This window comes from Anoplolepis gracilipes, chromosome 10 (genome assembly GCF_047496725.1).
Source record: "Anoplolepis gracilipes chromosome 10, ASM4749672v1, whole genome shotgun sequence".
In the NCBI taxonomy this organism is placed as follows: domain Eukaryota; kingdom Metazoa; phylum Arthropoda; class Insecta; order Hymenoptera; family Formicidae; genus Anoplolepis; species Anoplolepis gracilipes.
Genome location: NC_132979.1, coordinates 10,177,012 through 10,188,792, shown reverse-complemented (window position 1 = coordinate 10,188,792; position 11,781 = coordinate 10,177,012). Strand labels below are relative to the sequence as shown.

Here is an 11,781-nt window from a genome sequence, read left to right as displayed (position 1 = left end):
TGCCAACGGTACATGGTGTTCCCAAGCGGTCACCCATCCAAGTACTGACCATGCCCAACGTTGCTTAACTTCAGTGATCAGACGAGAACTGGTGCTTTACAACGTGGTATGACTGTTGGCAAAAGTAAGTTTTTCAGTTACTATAGATATAAAGAATATTTTTTATAAAGAGCTAATATGTTTTTATCAAGAAAGTCTTAAATAAAAAAGTTAAATCTATTATTTAAATTGATTATATATATATCAAGAAATCTTATTGCGACTATATTAATTTGTAAATAATCATTTCTTCGTTAAATTTGAAACTTATTAAATATCTGTTTTTGTAATTATTTTATATACTGAAATATACCTAATGAAAATAATAAAAAAACGATTGTGTATGAAAATAAATATGAAAAAGGTATATAAAAAAATTTATTCTCTACATCAAGTAAAAGTCAAAATTCTATTTTCAGTTGTCTTAACTTGGTACGTGAATAAGATTATAAATAAAATCTAATTATAACACATTATTAAAAAAAATTTATATGTTATATCAAAAAAAGAATAAAAAAAGAGAATTTCGCACCTTTATTTTGAGAAAAAGGATAGCATTAGCGTTTGAGACACATATTTTTCATTTTATTATCTTAATGATCTCTTGTCACAAAATTGTATTGCTTGTATATTAATTTTTAATAAAGAAATTTATTATTAAATATTAATAAAATTATAAAACATTGCCTGAAAGTGTATGTAAAATGCCAGATATATTAAGCTCATAGATTTTCTTCAATCCTTATGTCAATAATCATTATGTTAGCATTGTATGCTGTATAAATAATTGTGATATTTTATTTGCAATATCTCTCTCTGTTTTATATCTATCTTACATTTACATTTAATTCATTGTTTTATATTTCATATTTTTTTTTTTTCAGAGACAATATTGACGAAAATACGCTTTCAATTAACGATTGAATCTCTTTTACACAAAATATTCTAAGGCTCAAACTGAAAAAAAAAAGATTTTTTTCCAGTCCTCTCAACATATATGAAAGATACTTAACAATTTTCTTTGAATCGACCGTAATCACTAAAGAATATATTTGAAAGACAAATTGTGAAATTGCATTTGGTTACATCGTCACAAGATTACATCGTTACAAGATATACCGAATTTTTGTACGATTTTTCATTAAACTGGTTTGTTCGAGTCTTCAGAATACTTGGATGAACAATAAGAGTATTTTTTCAGAAATTTACAATTATTTTGATTATCAAAATTATCGGTTTTTAGATTCAAAAATCTATTAAAAATTTCTTAATAATAAATTAAATTTGGAATGTTAATTTAAATTATTTATGCTTATTGGGATCAGAACCCATGAAAAGATTGAATGCGTCTCTTCAAATTTAGAAAAATACCGTCCTATTTTGCTATTGTCGATCCTTTTTGGTGTCGTTGTAGTTATATATCGTCTAAATATAAAAAATGTAAATAAAAGTCAAATTAATGATAACTAAGATAAATTATAAATAATAGATAAATAAGTTAACTAATAAAGTAAAATAAATGAAACAACTAAATTAAAAAATATATATATAATAAAATAAAATAAAATAAAATTAAATATTGTTTTACAAGTTACAAGTTTTACAAAATATTGTGTAGAAAAAAATAAGGTCGTATAATAAATAAATATTATTTGAAATAAAAGTGCATCTAATAATAGGCATACCTTCTTCCACGTAACTCATTTCGTTATTTTCATTGAGTATTATGTAATGTATTTGCTCCTTTGTGCTATTAAAATTTCTACATATTTTCAACGGCAAAACAGGCTCCGAAAAATTGTTTCTGGAGAATATAATATTACATGTGTCTGCATAGCGGCACCATCCGACTATCACACCGGCAGAACTGTCTGTAGGTTGATCATATACTCTTTTTTGATGCTTTACTATCATTCCAACTGAAAATTTTACATCCTTTGATCTTTTATTTAATTGTCCTGTTTGATTAACGTCACGATAGACCTGGAAAGTGTAAAGTAAAAAATTAATTGAATTTATTTCCTGTCAAATAATTACTAAATGACGTTTTATAGCAAGTTTAATTATATAAAGCTAGTTACATTATAAATAACTATAATACGTATATATAATAGTATGTGTTATAACAGAGAAATTTAAGATTTTATTATTATTATTTATTAATAGAAAATACTTTTTTAAATGCATACTTTATATGTATCCAAATTCCATTTCTAGCGGAATAATCATCAAAGAGTTATTACACCACTTTGAATTTGCAAGTATATCAAGTGTCTCTTGTAATATCTGAAAAAGTATATAACATGTAAACAGGGCACTAATTGCAAAGTAAGAAATGAGAAGTTATGTAATTTTTTTGCCTACAAAACATGTATCAATCACTATTATCTTTAGGTTACACATTCCACATATTAATTATCGTTAAAATTATAGACAAAACATATTATGAGTAATTGCCAACCTGTTTAGCTGGTATTACGACAATATTTTCAGTACGCCGTTGATTGATAAAGCAATCCAGGACATTAAAATTTATGTTAAAGCATCTTATATTTTCTAAGTTATTCGTAGCACTGTGAACAATAAAAAATTATATATGATAAGTGTATTTGTATAATAAGAATAAAATATTGAAAAACTCATAAAATTATTAATCTCATATTATATTATACTTACTAATTTGGTTCCCAAATTATACATATATGAGAACAGCATAGAAGCTTTATTATAGTGCAACCAAGTCTCCTGGCTACACTGTGATATATTATAAATAAAACTATTTTGTCACCAAATTTATTTTCTAAAACCTGTGCCAAAAGTTAAAATATAACATAAATTCAAATAAAATACCAATTAAAATGAAATATTTATTAAGAAAAGAGAGAAAATTAAGGATGTTTAGTACCTATTTTTAAAAATATAGGAATTTAATAAAATTTGCACAGATTGTTCTGATACATGTTCAGAGATTTATAAAAAAACCTAGAGTTTATTCACTGAAGCAATCAAAAGTTATAAGGATTTTAATTTGCAATTAATTTACCCGTCGATATTATTATAAATATAATTATTTTGTAGATCTAATTATAAGTAAAAGTATTAATATAATTATAAATATAATTATTTATATAAATAAGTATAAATATAATTATTTCTGTCCTTTTTAGCCATTAAATTGATACGATGACAGATTTTCTATCTTATAAAAAACTTGTGATCGTGTCGATTTAAGAGCTAAAATAGATAGAAATAATAATAGGAATTTATTCAAAATTTGCAAAAATATAGTTTAAATATAGAGGAAACATTTGATCACATAATTTTGGTCAAGTACTGACTAGTTCAAAAGATATTGAATATAATTTTCTCAATTTCGTCCTATTATCCGAGATGACATATTATTTATTGTGAAAACGTGGCAACATAGCATTCAGCTGAGCCTTCTTTTGACATTTTAAATAACTTATCTTTTCATCTGAAGCTTCTATATACAAACGTGTAAAAGCGAGAAGCGACTAGGCCTCATATGTCAATTTGCAATTTGATCAACTTATGAAAAATTACCATGTTGCCACATTTCTTTCTTCTCGGAGAAATGACAAATTATTAAATTTATCAAAGAAATAGTTAAAAATCTTCTATATTTTGTCATTATTCACTATTATAATTTTTATTCTGACATTTTAAATTACTCTGTACGAGTAAATTCTTTTATTTTTATATTTCAAATTTTATGCTGTAATGTCGAAATCAAGGTACCGTCAATGATAAAAGTTTCTCATTATAATTTAAGAAACACGAAAATTCTCCGAAAAAAAGCAACAGAAGTTGGAAAATACATTTCTACACTCTAGCTATGAATAAATAATAAGATTTTATGCAATCTTTATAATAATCATATATTAAGATATATGAGAAAAGTATATATTCGTCAATTTCGATTACTTTTTGCTCCGATTATAGGTGCTAAACATCCTTAAGAGAAAGGACAAGAGAATACTTTTAAAGCTCCTGAGTACTCGCCGCGGAACTTCGATGTCGACGGTGGCGACATATAGTTCTGCCTCTTTCTCTTTTTTGGGAAATATGTCAGAAGCGAGAAATGACAGCCCAATTTATGTTGCGACGTAATTATTTACTACGTCGTAATTATTTGCTTTTTGCTAGTGTTGTGATGTGCAACGTATTTATGAAACTTGTGAAAATGGACGGCTGCCAAGCTGTGTAAGGAATAAACTGTGTAAAGTAACATTTTCCTCTCCTTTCGACAGCTGTCAAATCGCGTGTTTTTCCGCATTCCAAGGGTTCATTTCGGACTCAATTTACAGTTATTTATCAATTGTCATGAGAAAGGATTACCAACCGTCCATTTTTACAAGTATTCTGAAGATTGGTAGTATTATTTCGTTGAAATATATTTTTATTTACATGTCAGTCGCAACATAAATAGGGTGTCATTTCTCGCTATTTCTCGCTTATGATGTCACGATTTCAATATGGCCGCGGTGACTACTCAGGAGCCTTAAGATATGACGAACATATAGTCATGCTCACGTAATAATATGTTGGCCAGAATTACAATATATTATTATCTATACAGAAAAATTTCAAATTTGCGTTTATCGATTTGTTTGGTGTAAAGTTTAATGTGCCAAATATATATTCCTCGAGTGTATCCATAATCTGCGTTCCTTCCGCTTCGTCCCAATGATTATCAATGATGTTGTTATTTTTCCAACAGGAAAAATTTTCAGCGGGCTTCCAGAATATCGAATGGTCGGGATATTTTTCTTTTAAGCATTTCAATACTTCTTGTAGAATGTTATCTAGTGACTCATTTACACACGAATAATATACATACTTTTGTGGTTGAAACCATTGTGCCACAATAATAGCAGCACGTTCCAGAAGCTGTCCTTTTTCAAATCGTTTTTTAAAACTTTCCCACTTTTCCTTCGAAAAATATTGCCTCAGGTAATGAAACATTTTCATGTTGCAATATCTTTCTGTTAAAACGCCATCAGCTTTTCTAAAAAATTTACATTACATTTACTGTGCAAGAAGTATATAAATATAATCTATATATGATGTTATTAGTAGATTTTAATTTATATTATATTTTACCGTGGTGATTGCGCAATCAAACTTTTAAGTTCATCCATAAAAAAAGAATTATTTATAAAATTCGCAGGATTATAAATTATTTCACTTAAACGTTCATCTAATTGAAATACTTGATTAAAATTTACAAAATTATCTATTTTGTTATTAAAAACATTGTCATAATGTTTATCAATTATTTGAGACACGAAACTTCGTAATTGTCTCGCACATTTAATGCCCGTTTCCATAAAGTTAGAGTATATTTTATCCTTCATCTGTTCGTTGTTTTCACCTTTTGTTTCATCTTTGTTCTTCTCATTTTCCTTAGACATCTTGTTAAAAAGTTTCTTTGCAGAAGGCCACCTAAACTTATAATAACGATATTTTAATAAACTTTTGAAAATCACACCAAACAATGCTATCTTAACATTAATACATTTTTATAAAAATGAAATTTTTGTATGTATATTATTCAAAAGTATCAATCAAAATATCAATTTTTTCTATTACAAAAAATATTATATATATAATTTTTTTTCTCGACAAATTTTAGTATTAAACAATTTAACTTTTTTTTTATAAATTTTAAATTGTAAATAATTAACCTTTATATTAAGATCATACATATTAATTACAAATAAAATAAACAAAATTTTAATTATATAATAGCCTTGGTACTAAATATTATATAACAAATTACTTACCGCTCTCTCTATTTCAGACACACACACACATTAAATGTTTATATATTGATAAATCAGTAGTTTTTTCAAATAAATTAATAACCTAGAAATAATAAGATATTAAAACAAAATAATTAAATTAATAAAATAAATGCAAAATGTTAATATTTTGAATGCATTTTATATTTTTTTCTTTTACTATATATTATATTTTTTTTACTAAAATTAAGATAAAGCTAGAAGAAATTGTGTATTTTTAAGTTCAAGTAGATGAAATAAGATGGACATAATACTGTGTAAGAAGCAATGAGCACATTGTCCACAGAGACTTTAATTAAATTTATGTATCAATTTTAATGGTTATTTATGGGTTATTAAGAATTTTTTGATGTTTTAATAAGAAAAAATTCGCCTATATATAATTGCAAATACAATAGGTTTTAAGTTAATTTCTTATTCCGATTAGTGTTTCATGCACTCTTGAGTCTCTATGAAAATTTCCATGTTGATTATATAAATGCGCAATTTTTCCTATAAAGGTAAATTGCGTAAGCGTTAGGTAAGAGTGTTTCCCTAGGATTTCGTTTATATCAAAAAGAAAAAAAATATATATATTTAATCAATCAATTTCAAAATTAAATAAAAATAAAAAATACTTTTTTTGTTTTTATTCTATCATTTATTTGAATTCTACATAAGAAATAACACAATATAAAATAATAATAATAATTATTATTATTATTATTATCATCATTATTTACTTTTTGTAGTAAGAAAACAATTTCTATTTATATTAATACAATTTTTATTTTCATCATTATTAATATTATTTTTATTATTATTAATTTTATTATTAATATTAATAGTGTTATTATTATTATCTTTATTGTTATTATTTATTTTTTATAATAATAAAACAATGTCAAATATATTTTGATTAAAATAAGTAAAATTTACATTTGTTTTCAAATGAAAAATAGTCTCTCAATCATATGCAATCTCTCTTACCTACATATGCAATCTTATCTACCGATTAGGAAGAGATTGAGCAAAATAGAATTACAACAAACAATTACAATATATTACCTTAATAAATATGAATTGGAATATTGTCCACTCAACATGTTTAGCATACCAAAGAGGATACATTTGCGAGGTGAATTAAAAATATTAATAAATATTAACTTATAGTGATTTCTTTCTGAATTGTGCTTAATCTCTTATCTTATACATTTCTTTATTCTGTATTGTAAAAATGCGAAGAAAAACTTGAAACCAAACTGTATTGACATTATTGTCTTACTATATATCTCACTCACTTCCTTTCTTTTTCCACCTCATTTGCTTACTTTTTTATATTTATAAAACGTTAGTTTTTTTATCAAATTATTTAATAAACTAGAAATAATTAAATTATTAAATTATTAAAAAGATATTTGCAAAATGTTAGTTTATAATAAGAAACCATTTATTACTTTTTATTATATTATATTTAATACAATTATATTTTATATTATATTATAAAAACGTTTAAAAAACGGGAAACCAAATAATGAAAGACACGCGCAAAACATAAATTGAGAACAAGTAACTTTAAAAATATTTCTTTTAATTATTACAGAAAATAAATTTTATTTAATTTAAACTAATACACTTATCACCGTTTTTATATTGTTGATTAAAGCTTTTTTTAATCTTTTTGTTTGTTTCATTATATTATACTTTTATATATTTTATTTATTTTACTTTTATCGAAAATATTTTTTGTACATGTGTTTGCAATAGGATAATGAAAGGTTACTGAAATAAAATTTTTAAAAAATTTAAAAGTAGCACATTACGTTTGAGAAAATTTTTTTCCTGATACTTTTCGTATTTAACTGCCTTCTCAAATTGCGTACACGTACATCTGAAGTTAATAATATCTTCCATGCTGATTTTTATAACCAAAGATGATCGCAATCATTTCTTCAGGTAAATCCATAATTGAACCCATTACGAAAAAATTTGGAATACAGAAATAAATATAGAGTATTTTCTGATCGTCACAAATTAATTGCATATAATTAATTGATTCACTGTGTGATAACGAAATACGATATTCGCAGTTAACGTTTTTATGCATCTGTTGTCTTCGGGCAGCACAAATGAGTGACTACTGTATGCTACACAAATCTCCCACACTCTATTCTTTTGGATTGTACACTAGATTTTACATATCCCAGATTTTTTCGTCTTGCTAGCAATGCTACTGCGCCCCAATGCTAATGATTAGTGGAGAAAGAAACGCACAAATGCGCGTGAGCTTGGTATTCATTGGTAACTTTTTACATTTTTGTATACGTTTCACTTTCCACAATATCCAGTGTGTCTGTGTAGACCCGCAAATACTTTGTCCTTTTCCCTATTATCTCCCGACAGTTGTCATGTGACAAAAGGAAAACGAATATGTCAGAACACATTTTCTTCTACACATGTACCTTTAAGATAGAAAAAGATAGAAGAATATAGAATTTCAGGATATCGCAATCTTAGATTTTAAAATAAAAAGAGACTCAGGCGGTAATATTAGAGAAACAATTCTGTTATACTTGTGTATTTCCTTTTTTAACGGACGGAACTAACACTAAAAAAGCTTTTAAAAACTACCCACAGTGCGTTAAGGCTCCTGAGTAGTCACCGCGGCCATATTGAAATCGTGACGTCACAAGTGAGAAATAACGAGAAATGACACCCTAATTTATGTTGCGACTGACATGTAAATAAAAACATATTTCAACGAAATAATACTACCAATCTCTTCAGCACACTTGTAAAAATGGACGGCTGGTAATCCTTTCTCCTGACAATTGATAAATAACTCTAAATTGAATCCGAAATGAACCCTTGAAATGCGGAAAAACACGCGATTTGACAGCTGTCGAAAGAAGAGGAAAATGTTACTTTACACAGTTTATTCCTTATACAGCTTAGCAGCCGTCCATTTTCACAAGTTTCATTAATACGTTGCACATCACAACACTAGCAGAAAGCAAATAATTACGACGTAAGTCGCAACATAAATTGGGCTGTCATTTCTTGCTTCTGACATATTTCCCAAAAGAAAGAAAGAGACAAAACTATATATCGCCACCGTCGACATCGAAGTTCCGTCTCGAGTACTCAGGAGCCTTAAGGATATACCGAACCGACGAGAAAATTCTAGCGTCACTGTTATCAACATTGAAAAATGAACCCTTATTCAATGTGTTGGTGTATGTCTGTATGCCATTAGTTTGAAAAGAGTCACATGAAGGTCACGTGAAGGTCATTTTGAATTTCTTAAATAAAACACCCTATATATTTTTGCATATACTTGTAGCTTATCTTGAGAGCTTTCCAAAACACTATGATAAAATGTTTTTTTATTAAACACTTTTCGAGTTATCAGGCTTCAAAAGTTGCAATATTTTGACATAAAATACAAGATATCTTATAAAATATTCATTTCTCGATTATCTTACCCTAATACTTTTATGCACAGAATAATGAGACGAATCAATTGGCGTAGTTAAAACACATAATTATGTTAAAATAAAAATGTGTAACTGCTAGTTGCAAATTCAGATTTTTTCTTAAAGTATAAATCGGTGAATTATTAGGCGTGAAAAATGACAAATGTTTGGACAGCCAAATTATTCTTGCGTGCTATTCTTAAATAAAAAAGTATTTCAATGAAATAACACTACAGGGGACCTATTATGTATCTATCTCTAAAGAAATGGAAATGTGAAAGTGAGCAATCCCCTCTATTTTGTATGTATTCACCTTGTGAAAATACAAAGATATTCCCGGGAATTTGCTCGTCATGAATTTTACATTAGTAAGAGAAAGATAGCAAATAAATTACATGCACAAATATATAATTTTCACCAATTATAACCTAAAATTTGTAGTTACATTGACAAAAGATCGCGATAAATAATAATAATATGGATTATGTTGTGGTGGCCCTTTTTAAAATTTCCTTTACTATTATCCTTTTATTTTCACCCGAACAACCCGAATATACGTCCCCTACCGAAATCGGCATGTTCTCTCATGTATTTTAATAATAGCTTTTTTTACTCTTCAGAGAAATTTATTTTATTTATTGCACTTTAATAATTAATAATTAATTATACGTCTTTGGTGTTTCTTTTGGTTAGGTTTGCTAGTATTCAGTCGTCAAACCTAAAGTGTCAGACACATAACAATGCTAGTAATATGTCAATTGGCTCTAACAGAAATCTAGTGATCTCACATTTTCACTTACTAATTCCATAATAGCGGGAGAACATTCCCGTGAAATAAAAATGCGAAACGTGAGAAAATTTATCTAAAATACATAATAGACCCTCAGGATGTTTCAACATACTTGTAAAATACTCCGAAAACTCAGCTTAGCGAGGAATATACTATGTGGAAGGAATATTTTCCACTTCTTTAGACAGCTGCCAAACTGCCTGTTTCTCCGCAAAAGTAGGCTTACTTTGACACTCATTTTACGGATATCTCTTAACTACCAAGGGAAAAGCTTAGTTTTCGAACAATGTTACAAGTGTGCTAAACTGATCTGTAATCTTGTTTCATCAAAATATCTTTTATTTAAAAATGGCACGCAAGAATTATTCGGCTGTTATTTTTCGCTTATGACGTCACGATTCCAATATAGCCGCGGTCAGTACCCAGGAATCTTAAAGTTGAAAACTTTAAACTTTAAGGCTCCTGAAAACTTTAAAGTTAAAAACCCTAAACTTTAAAATGCTTTTTTAATTTCTTGCCTACAATAATTTTTGCCCAAATGCAACGATTTGAAAATGGTCTAATTTTTTAAACGTAGTGTGCTTACAATCAAACGTTTTATCAAACATTATATCAATATTTGCTTTAATAAACTAATTAATTTTAGTTTTCTAAAAAGTTTATAAACTATTTATATACAAAGCAACGATAAAAGAGATTTTAAAATTATTTAATAAATACTATTTACAAAACGAATAAAAAATACTTAACAAATCGTGAAACTCTGTCATAGTTTGAAACTATTTTCCCTAATTATATAGTTGGCTAAAATAAATCGCTTGCTTCTTATCACGTACAAGGTACAGAAAATATTCTCTTATGTATATATTATATAATCTTATTTTTCTTACAACAAGTGTCTGACATATTTTTTACTTTCATTTTACACAGATTTTTTTCAACAACGAGTTTTAAATATTCTTTAAATGTTACGAAAAGAAATAAAAAAAGTTTTGGAAGAGTTTCGAAAAATTCTACAAGGATTGATTGTAATACAAAGACGTAAAATTAGAGAGTATGCAGGTAAAAATATAAAATATATTGGTAGATATTATAATTGTATAAAGTAAGAAATCGTTATTTCTTCGTAATAAAATATTTGACCATTGATTCTTTTTTTTAATATCGCCCATCTCTAAAGTTTATACAAAAATCATATAAGTTCTAAGAAGTTAATATTTCTTTAGAAAATGTACACACATGTAACATAAATATTTTTAAAGTAATTTTCTTTTAAAAAAATTTTTTATCTTTCGGAAACAATAAAATTTCTTTGAAATTCATAATCGGGCCAAGAGAGTTACAGCAGATGTATACTTATATGCCTTTTGTTCTTCACACATGTCTCTGACATTGAGAAAAAATGGAAATCTATAAATTTTCTTTTCTTCTTATACTACGTTGTTTTATAAAAATTATATAATTAATAACCTAACCTAACCTAACAACGGCATATTTTTGTTCTGAAAGTTGAGACATCGACAAAACGAAATCCTTCTTTTATTTTGTACGGTTGTATACTCGTTATATACATAAATTGAATCATAAAAAAAGTGGAAAAAATGCAAAGAATTTTTAAAAGAAAATTTTTTCTGAATGATTAATGGTGATAAAGAAAGAAAAATGAACAGGG

The 11,781-nt window shown here is 26.7% G+C and overlaps 1 non-coding gene across 1 annotated transcript; it reads right to left on the bottom strand.

Moving 5' to 3' along the window:
- On the bottom strand, nt 1-120 carry LOC140670758 (5S ribosomal RNA). The gene has a single exon (XR_012047616.1). It is a non-coding gene; the product is annotated as a 5S ribosomal RNA (ribosomal RNA).
- Between the last annotated feature and the right edge of the window lie 11,661 nt (nt 121-11,781).